An 11,032-nucleotide genomic window follows, 5' to 3' on the forward strand; every position below is an offset into this window, starting at 1 on the left:
AGCTGGTTGGCGGAGCAGATCTTTGCTCGTGGTCTTGTAACCTGGCAAAGTTTGGCGGAAGATGCCGGCGGTGAACAGTACAGCTGAGCGGAGCATGGTGCTCGGCGAAGCACTTGGCCGGTGAAGTCTTGGCCAGACGTGGACCTCTGGACAAGCTTGGTGGAGCGTTAGGCGCTGGATACGCGTGGCGGATCACTAGCCGCTAGGGCTGGGCTGTCGGTGCTGGAACTGATGCTTGACGTTTGTCGGCGACAGGCGAGAGTCAAGAACCGCTGGGTGATGAACGACAGGTGCTGGGTGACGAGCGAACCGCTAGGTCTGCTTGCCATATTAACGCCAATGTTTGGAGTCAGACACTGCAATTTGAACACTAGCGGTAGGGGTTGCTGGCGGTGCGGAGCGTGTGCTGTGGTGGCGCTGATGCTGGCGTGCTGGCAATGGGCGCTGCCTGCTCTAGGCTGGGCTGGCGGAGGAAAGGCTCAGCAGGTGTATAGTCCGACGGAGGCTGTCCGGTGGAGGAGTTCAGCGGAGGCTCTACACTTGGAGCTCAGTAGAGATTGGAAGTTCGGCGGAGACTCAAGAGTTCGGTGGGGCTTGAGCTCAGCGGAGGTTTTTGCTGGTCAGCTGAGGCTTGCTGGTGGTGCCTTGACCGGCGGTAGCTGCTGTTACTTAGCGGCGGTTGTGAGCTCAGCGGAGGCATTGCTTGCCGTGGGCCCTGGCATGCCGGCGCTGGGCCGGGCTGGCGGGGCTGGCGGTCCGGTGGTGACCTGGTCTGGCTGCTCAATGGTGCAGCGAAGTTTGCTAGCGGAGGTGCCTGGGTGCCATGGCAGCGAGTTGTCAACTGGAGCTGGCGGAGGATGATGCTTGGAGGTGGCCGGTGTCCAGAGCAAATCTCTGTGTGTCCAGAGAAGATTTGCCGCCAAATTTTTTTTTCAGAGTTGGTTGGCGTTGACCAAGCGTTGACCGGACGCTGACGGGCCAAAGCTCGTGGTAGGTGACGAAGCCTTTGTGTTGGCTTCCCACAGACGGCGCCAATGTTAACGTTTGGATCCGTGGGGATCTCTAGTTAGCTTAAATGAGAGAGAGAGAGAGATTGACACGAGATGTATAGTGGTTCGCCTCCGCATGAGCGGGAGACTACGTCCACTTGAAAGCTATACTAGTGTGTCGAGCCTTGTGGCCTAACAAGATTACAAAGTATGTAATGGAATGAATGGTGTTTAAGTGGGAGGAGAGTTCCTTTTATAGGTGAAGGAGTGCTCTTCCTCTACTTATTCTTCGATGTGGGACAAGCCAGAGCCGGCCCTGGGCATAGGCCCAATAGGCACAGGCCTAGGGCCCCCAGTTTCATGGGCCCCAAAAAAAAAAAAAGCTCCTTTTATATATATGTAAAAAAAAAAAAAAATTATCTGATACTTATTTGATTGTTTGATCGCCTCTTCAGTTCTTCTCACCTTAACAACGACGCCGCATGTCTTGGCTCTTGCGCCGAACTGCCGTCTCCAAATCTCTCTCCTTCTCACTTTTCAGACGAAACTTGTCCAGGTAATTCTCTCTTGCTCAAATTTCAGGCTTTGCTTCGACTCTTCCTCTTGTCGAGGCGGAAGAAGGAGACGAGTTCTTCTTCAATTGGGTAGAAACAAAAGGTCGAACCTGTTGTTCTTCATCCATTATTGCAGTCTTGTTTTATCTTTTGTTTCTGGGATTCTAGGTGATGATAATTTTATGTTAAGACTTAATCTTGTTCTTCAATTCTTCTTTAATTTTGTATCTGGGGCTGTGGGTCACTGGGACCTGGGAGAAGGAGACGACGAGTTTTTAATTTGTGTTTGGGTTATTGGGTAGGACGGTACTCGGTAGGACTATAGGAGAGGAAGAACACGAGTCTCTGGACTGGTTCTCCTTTATTCTTTAATCCTCAAATTGATTGTTTGTGCTACCGTGCTACTGAGACTACAAAACAATGAACTAGCACTTTCAATTGAAAATTGTTAATATTAGGATAATGGTCTTGTATAGTTGTATCAATTGAAAAGTGTTCTACTTTGTTGACTATCATTTGGGTTTAATATTAGGATAATATTATTGTATCATTTGTATGGCAGTAAGGTTGAATTGAAAATGGTTTTGTCAGTTTGATACATTGGTAATTGTATTATATGGCAATATGTTCCAATTACAAATTTCATGTGTTTATCTTTTGCAGGTTGTTATCATGGCTCCAATTAGGAAGTATCCTTCTGGGGCTAAAAAAAGAAAAGAGAAGCAAAAAAGAGATGCATTAGTCAAGCTTCAAGTTGGGTCTCTACGTAAGTACTTTAATGCACATAGTGAACAACTACATGAGAATGAGACTGAGGCTGAGAATGTGAATGAGAATGAGACTGAGAATATGAATGAGAATGAGAATGAGACTGAGAATATGAATGAGAATGAGACTGAGAATGATAGTGTAGAAGCAAGTCAAGGTATGAATGTCAATGAAAATGTAGAAGCAAGTCAAGGTCTGAATGCCAATGAGAATGCAGAATTTGACTTTCCATTCAATGTTGATGATCCAGGAAATTGGGATAAGACTAAACAAAATGTCAGAGACTTTTTAGTCGAAAGAGGTCCTAAAAGAGAGAATGATTTCACTTTTCCGGTTGATAACTTGGGGAGACATTTCAGTGCCACACATTATTTTCGTGTCTTACCTAATATATGGTGAAAAGAAGAATAGGAGGTGGTTAGTTTACTCAATTTCTTTGGACAAGGTATTCTGCTTTTGTTGTAAATTGTTCAAGCAAGATCACAACAAGACTTTATTGGGTCAATTTGCTAATGAAGGATTGAATGATTGGAAGAATATAAGTGCAAGGCTTGCAGGCCATGAAAGAAATAGTCATCATATCAATTGCTTTACTAGTTGGATTGAATTGGAAACAAGATTGAAAAGGAATGCAACAATTGATCAAGGTGTGGAAGAACAAATAAAGAAGGAGAGAGAACATTGGAGACAAGTACTACTGAGGATCCTAACTGTTGTGAAGAGACTTGCGAAAAATAATTTGGCATTTCGTGGGGATAATGAGAAATTGTATGAGGAGAGCAATGGGAATTTCTTACAAGTTATTGAGATGATTGCTGAATTTGATCCAGTGATGCACGAGCATGTTCGGCGTATTTTAAAAAAAGAAACTCATTACCATTACTTGAGTCACAAGATCCAAAATGAAATGATTCAACTGCTAGCAAATGAGGTGAAAGTTTCCATTGTTACAACAATCAAAGAAGCAAAGTACTTTTCAGTCATACTTGATTGCACTCCAGATGTAAGTCATCAGGAACAAATGTCTCTTGTTGTTCGGTGTGTTGATGTTACATCAAGCCCGATTGTGGTAAGAGAATTCTTTTTGGAATATTTAAAGGTGGATGATACATCGGGGCTTGGACTGTTTAATGAGCTTTCAAATGCACTGAACACTCATACACTTGATATTGGTGATATACGAGGACAAGGGTATGACAATGGATCGCACATGAGAGGAAAACACAAAGGTGTGCAGAAGAGACTTCTTGAGGTAAATCCTAGAGCATTATATACGCCTTGTGGTTGTCATAGTTTGAATCTTGCAATTTGTGATATGGCTAATTGTACTCCTAAAGCCGATTATTTTTTTGGAGTGGTACAACGAATATATTCGTTCTTTTCATCTTCCACAAAGAGATGGCAAGTTTTTAGGGATCATGTTGAAGGACTCTCTCTTAAACCATTGTCTGAAACACGATGGGAAAGTCGTGTTGAAAGTATAAAAGCATTTAGATTCCAAGCTCCCCAAATAAGAGATGCTTTAGCTTACTTGGCAAAACATGGTGATGATTCCAAAACAAGATCTGACGCTGAATGCATGGCAACATATGAAATGGAGAATTTTGAATTCTTGTTGGGTATGGTTATTTGGTACGATTTATTGTTTGCTATCAATATTGTCAGTAAAATTCTTCAAACCGAAGACATGCATATTGATGTTGCTATCGAACAATTGGAAAAGCTTATTTTATTTATGCAAAAGTATAGAGAAACTGGATTTGATGAAGCCTTGATCAAAGCTAAAAACATTGCAAGTGAGATGAAAATTGAAGCCGTATTCCGTGAAAGAAGAACCATTCGGAAAAAGAAGCAATTTGATGATAGTGAAAGCGACAATGAAGAGGTGACACAATCAGCTTTGGAATCATTTAAGGTTGGTTACTTTCTTTATATAATTGATCAAGCTCTTTCTTCACTTCAAAGTAGGTTTGAACAATTTAAGAAATATGAAGAAGATTTTGGATTTTTATTCAAGTTGGAGAAGTTGAAGTCTACAGATAATAAAAGTTTGATGAATTATTGTATGAATCTTGAAGATTTGTTGAAGGATGGTGTTGTTTCTGACATTAATGGGAGTGATTTATTTTCTGAGTTGTGCTACTTGAAAGGAGCTATACCAAATGAAACAAAAAGGGCAGTTGAAGTGTTGAACTATTTGAAGCAAATGGATGGTTGTTACCCAAATGCTTGGATTGCATACAGAATTCTGTTAACCATACCGGTTACTGTTGCCTCTGCTGAGAGAAGCTTTTCAAAATTAAAGTTGATCAAATCTTATCTTCGATCAACTATGTCACAAGAAAGACTAAATGGTTTAGCTATGTTATCTATTGAAAAAGACTTGGTTGAAAAGCTTGACTATTCAAGCTTAATTGAAACTTTTGCGGCCAAGAATGCAAGAAGGGTAATTTTTGAGTAACAAGAGTACTGATTATTGTAATTTCAATACTTTTATTTGAACTAATATAGTATTTTGTTAAATGATATTGAGATCGCTATATTGTTATATTACTTTTTAATTTTATGTTGTTTAAAATTACACAATTTTTTTTTTTTTTTTTTATAAATATATTTGAAGGTAGGGACTAGGGAGCCCCAATTTTTTTTTTTCGCCTAGAGCCCCCGAAATCCCAGGGCCGGCTCTAGGACAAGCTTCCACATATTCCTAGTCTATTTAACATGTAGAAAGCCATGTTGTGGAGGCATCTTGGCAAGGGTGGAAAGGTGGCTTCCCGGTGGCGGATTTGTGCTTCCGGATACCGCCGCGTAGCCTGAACATAGGGCTACACGATGCATGTCTCGGTTGGGCCTTGCCATGTCTTGTGGATGTCCCAAAGTGGGTGTTACTTATGCTTGGTGAGGTAGTAAATACTCCATATTATTGGAGGTATGTACACACAACCTATTACCCTTTCTTACTTCGTACACTAGGCAGGAAGTGCTCTACACCTAGACTATTCCCAAGCAATGCAACCTAAAGGTACGCTTATTAGATTAAACATGCAGAGATCATTAAGGTCTAAAAGAGTTTGAGACATCACTAGGCATCGCAATAAACTTAGCGCCTTGCTAAACCTAGGACTTAGTTTACTTGATAGTGAAAACTAACAATTGCTTCTCTAGAAGGTTTGAGGAATCCAACTATTGACACAGGCATCAAACAATCAAAGCGGTAGAACCCTAACATGCATACTAAGCGTGCACTCAAAGTATACAAGCAAGCATTCATCAATGGAAAAGTAGTAAACAAAAGTCTCTTCTTGGATTAAAAGAAAATAACATCAAAAGTCAAATCATCTTGTAGTTTATGTCTAGGGGCTTCAAGCAGCCCCCTAACTAATAAAAACTAGTTAAACATAAAAGAAACAAAACAAACTAAAGAAGGGGAGGAAGAGAGAGAGCCAGAGAGCTGCTGCAGATTGATCTCCTTTTATATGCTTAGAGGTTAGGAAATCCAAAACCTAAAAGAATTAGGGTTCACGTGCTTAGGTGGAGTTTTCCTATTGGCTCTTGAACTTGATGACTCATTCCAACCATTCACATCATGCCATTTGTCTATATTAAGCTGAAATATGAAGCACAAACTCGTCCTCGGGCTTCTCGGTGTGATTTGGGCCTCGTAACATAAATTCTCGTCCAACCTCAGATTCACGCGCAGCCTGACCTCCTTGTACTAAATCGGCCATAACTTCTTCTAGAAAAATGATATTGATGAGCCGTAAAAAGATTCAGAAACTAGACATCCGAGGCTATCCATCAATATAAAGATCATCCTCTGGATCGTTCTGAGATGGTCTCAGTGCTCTGTCGAAGTTAACTGATCTGCACAGGCAGATTTCCCGATTTTGGTTTTAAATCCCTCTTTTACTTCTTTTCTCCTTCTTTGCTCCAAAATACCTATAAAACAAATAAACAACGTAAATAACGAGAAAATACACTAAACTAACAAAGAAAGTATAGAGATTAACACTATTAACATCGCATAAATATGCTCTTATCACTCAGCCAAGGTTCAACCTTACGATATACATTGCTTGAGAATGCAACCTGCAACCCCGAATCCTTAGGCCAACCTGACCCTTAGATCAAAACATTAAACGAGTCGCACCAGACCCCAAATGTTAAATCAAATCAAACGGAGAAATCACAACCTGTGACTCTCACATCCTCAGACCATCGGTCGTCGGATCAAAACGTTAAATCAACCCAAAAGAAGAAATCACAACCTGTGACTCTCAAATCCTCAAACACTTTTCAAAACAATAGAAATACCATTTCCCACCATTTGTTTTCCGAAAAGCCACAACCCAAAACAATAAAACGTATCATTCATGCATATTGTTTCCATAAATCCACAATCCACCAAAACATATTTATTCCACGTAAATATATATATTTGTAGTCATCCACTCAGGAATGCCTACCAATACCAACTATAGTTTGCAGTTAAATCGATAACTCTCAAAACGATAGAGGTGTTCCGTTCGTAAATGAACCTTGTGAGATTACTCACCTCGAAACTCCCGCTGCGTCTTCAATATAGAACAAAGCAGCCACACCACAACCAACCGTCCAAGGATACTTCGTCAAGTACCTAATCAAAAATCGGTTTCCGCTTAGTAACAATTCACAAACGATTTAAGTCCGAAACCCCTGTTTTGAACTAAAATCCCCAAAGTGACGCCAATCGAGGCGAAACCACATCCGAGACCACCCAATGTCTCCGGAATACACCCACGATCGATACGTCCAACCCACAAGTCGATCGGATGCTCGGATCCTCATGGATCGAATAAATCAACCGGTATGAAACCGTAAAAATCATAACAATTTCATACGAACTCCAAAATTTGTGTATTATATATTGAAACGCTCATATCGACGAGTAGAAGACATATAATACCAGAAACCGCCGCCGGCCAAAACTCAATATTTCCCAAAACTCCCAACATCAAAGTTCTTCATCTAAGCATGCTTGTGAATTTTCATAACTAGCTCGAAGTCAGAAAACAAGCAAAAAGGATCGAAAACTACCTCACAAGCTTTGAATTTTTGCTCAAACCGAGTTGAACCAATTTCCACGTAAATTGATCCAAACAAACACCATAGATCGACCCAGAAAGCTCCGACGAAGCCAAAGAAGGAAAACTTGAAGCTATGCCGTCGCCGGAGCTGTGTTTTTCGGTCGGGTCCGAATACACCTAAGTTCACCGCCTTATAGCGCCGCCACCGTCGAGTATCGGCGCTAGAGGACACCAGAGGGACGACCAGACGGAGGAGACGAACCGATCTGGAAAGTTTCGTCGCCGGAGACCGCCGCAGTTTGCCTGAAAAGCCGGGTCAGCCGGATTTCTTTGATTCTGAAGGTGAGGTCGAGAGAGAAGAGAGAGAGAGGAAAATCAGTTTCCGGAAATGGAAACCAAATGAAAATAGTAAATTTCCCAATCGGGAAACTTCTATTTATACCAAAATGGAAACTTCTTCCAATGGCCATAACTTCTTCATACGAATTCCGATTCTCGCGTTCCATATGTCCACGAACTCGTATCGACGCATTCTACAACTTTCGTGAAGGAAGTTTTCAGAGAATTTCAACGTATCAAAAGTCAACCTTTGCAACCCCCCCTAAAGTCATACTTTTCGAATAAAAATTTGTCCGAAACACTTCCACTCCGTCCACGAGCCACGAAACCGTCCAATAACCACAAATTAGATTCCAGAAAATCCTCGGAAAATAATTACGAATTTTCGGGGTATCACAACCAGGGCAAAGATTAAAGGGTGCTTCTGTTACTAGGTTTGGGAGAGTTCTCCTGGTGGATGATCTGGTCTTCATGTTTGGAACCCTGTAGAATTCTCGGGTTAGAAAGTCTGGAATATGGTTGTCACTACCTTTAATGAATGCAATTTCAAAATAAAAAATACTTAAGATTGCTTGCCATCTGGCAAAGATTTATTTAATGGTGATATTTTGAACATCTTTTTCTAAAACATCTTTAACACTTTTGCAATCAACTATGACAAAAAACTTTTGATTTAATAAATCATCTTGAAATTTACTAATACATAAAACAATAAATAAAATCTTTTTTTTTTTTGTAGTACTGTGATTGCTTTGTGATTGGGTCAAGACTCCGGAGTAATATCTAACAATTTGCTCAGGATGAGTGGGAGAGATTTGTTGTTTTAAGACACCTCCGTAACCCACCTCAGAAGCATCAGTTTCAACTATTTTGAAAGAATTGGCGAGAGGAATGCCAAGACATGGTAGAGTTTTGACATAACTTTTAATTTCTTTGACTAAAGAAGTATGAACTGACGACCAAGCTAGGAGGGGGTTTGTTTGTAATCTATCGAACAAAGGTTTGCATTTTTTTCTTAGATTTTGGTAAAACTCTGCCACATAATTTAATGAACCTAAGAATCTTTGTAACTGATTTTTGTCCAAGATTATATCAGGAAATTTATCAGCAAACTGGATTACTCGATCTATTGGACCAATTTGGAGATGATGGGTATTGAATCCTAAAAATCTGATATTTGTTTGGAAGAGTTTGATTTTTGAAGCTGAAACTACAAAACCATTGTTTTTTATGATCATGAAGAATTGATGTAAATGTTTCTTGTGTTGAGCGATGGATTGTGAAAAAATGAGGACATCATCAATGTAAATGATGGAGAAATTACTATATGAATTAAAAATATTGATCATTCATACTATTATGAAATTCAGTAGGGGCATTTTTGAGACCGAATGACATTACATTTCATTCATAATGACCAAAGGGTGTGACAAAAGTAGTTTTGTATTTATCTTCTTCACTAATTTGATTTGCCAGAAGCCTGATTTCATATCAAATTTGGAGAAAATGACGGAGTTATTTAATCTATTAATGAGATCACGTTTGTTGGGGATATGATATTGTATCCATTCTAGTACGGTATTGAGAGGTTTATAATTGATGACTAAGTGTGGATTTTCTATTTCTAGTTCAACATTTTTCTAGACATAAAAGGCAGGACACGACGAAGGGGATTTACTTTGTCTAATAATTCCTTTATGGAGTAAATCTTTTATTTTTGTTTTGCGAAATTCCATGACTTCTTAATTCATTTGGATTGGGCGAGCCTTGGTAGGAATGTTTTTCTCATTGAATCCTTTAGTATAGGGGAGAGTAACAATATATATTTTTTTCTATGCCAGAAGGTAGTAGGAATATCCGAACATAATTCTTTAATGATTTTTTCTTCAAAAGTCTTGATTCTTTGTTGAAGGAAATGTTCTTGTAGTTGGGCATCAATTCGTTTGAAGTTGATTTCTTCTTTAAGGAAGGTTGTCTGCTTATATTTTGCCTGAATATAATTGAGTGTTTTTGAAATAGAATTTTCTTGGAAAGCTTTTAGTGTATGGATTTCAGGGCTAGATGAAAAAGTAAATTTGACTGGTTCACCAAATGGATAGGTGGTAATACCATCGTGTTCTGTTGTAAAAGGGTATATTAAAGTGATGAAAGGAAGACCGAGAATTACTTTGTAGGTTAAGTTTTTGACTAGGACAAATGGTGTTTTGAAGAATACATTGTTTTGACAGACATGTGCTTTGGGAATTTCATATTTCATATCCATTTTGGTTCCATTAGCTGATCTTAATGTTTCTTTTGTTTTTTCAAAATATTTGGAAGGTATTAGACCTTCTTGTATGCAATTGAGATTTGCACCTGAATTAATAAGTGCTGTTGTTATTAATTGAAAGTCTTTGATTTTAAGGTGTACTTAGGCATACCATTTTTTGAGTTGGATTTGACGCATAATACTAATGGTTTTTTTGCTTAGCTAGTTGTTGGTAGGGTTTTAGGGAGGATGGTGTATTTTAAGGTGTACTTAGGCATACCATTTTTTGAGTTGGATTTGACGCATAATACTAAGGGTCTTTGATTTTAAGGTGTACTTAGGCATACCATTTTTTAAGTTGGATTTGACGCATAATACTAAGGGTTTTTTGCTCAGATGATTCCGCATCTTTTTGCTTAGATAGTTGTTGGTAGGGTTTTCGGTAGGATGTTGTATTTTAAGGAATTGATTATCTATTTTAAGAATATTCAAGTCATGTTTTTTTTTTTTTAATTTTTTTTTATAAACTAACGAGGATTATGCAATATTAGCCCCTCTGCAGCGATTTGAAAGGGGTGCCTAAGCACCCACACAACCCCGAAGGGGACCACTACAACCGGGGACCCACCGCCCATCCTTCGCTAGAAAATTTATTAATAATAGGTGACCGAAAGACCAAAGTTGTCATGACTGATTTTTAAATTTGTTTTTTGTAATGATTGTATTTGTATTTTAATTGTCTTTAATTATTTCTTGTTGTAAATCTTGAATTGTTATTTCTTTTTTACTAGTTTTGAATTTGTCAAAGGTGGAAGTAAGGCAAATTCTTTGCTGAGGAATGTTAACAATGTTTTCTTGTGTGATTAGTTTTTTCAACTTCTTGAGGTATTCAGATTTTGATTCTTGGTTATCGATTTTTGCAATTAGGTCAATTAATAATTCTTCTTGTTCTTCTTGTTTGGAAAGAACATTTATTGTTTTGCAACAAGTATCTTTGCACCCAAAAGTGAGATCTGGTGAAGAATGTTCATCAGAATCAGCTGAGGTGGAAGATTCTATTGATGTAAA

The 11,032-nt window shown here is 39.0% G+C and overlaps 1 pseudogene; it reads left to right on the top strand.

The window, feature by feature from the left end:
• The first annotated feature begins 2,098 nt into the window (after positions 1-2,098).
• Positions 2,099-4,687, top strand: LOC133716471 (uncharacterized; annotated as a pseudogene).
• The last annotated feature ends 6,345 nt before the right edge of the window (positions 4,688-11,032 follow it).

This window comes from Rosa rugosa, chromosome 6 (assembly GCF_958449725.1).
Source record: "Rosa rugosa chromosome 6, drRosRugo1.1, whole genome shotgun sequence".
Lineage (NCBI taxonomy): Eukaryota > Viridiplantae > Streptophyta > Magnoliopsida > Rosales > Rosaceae > Rosa > Rosa rugosa.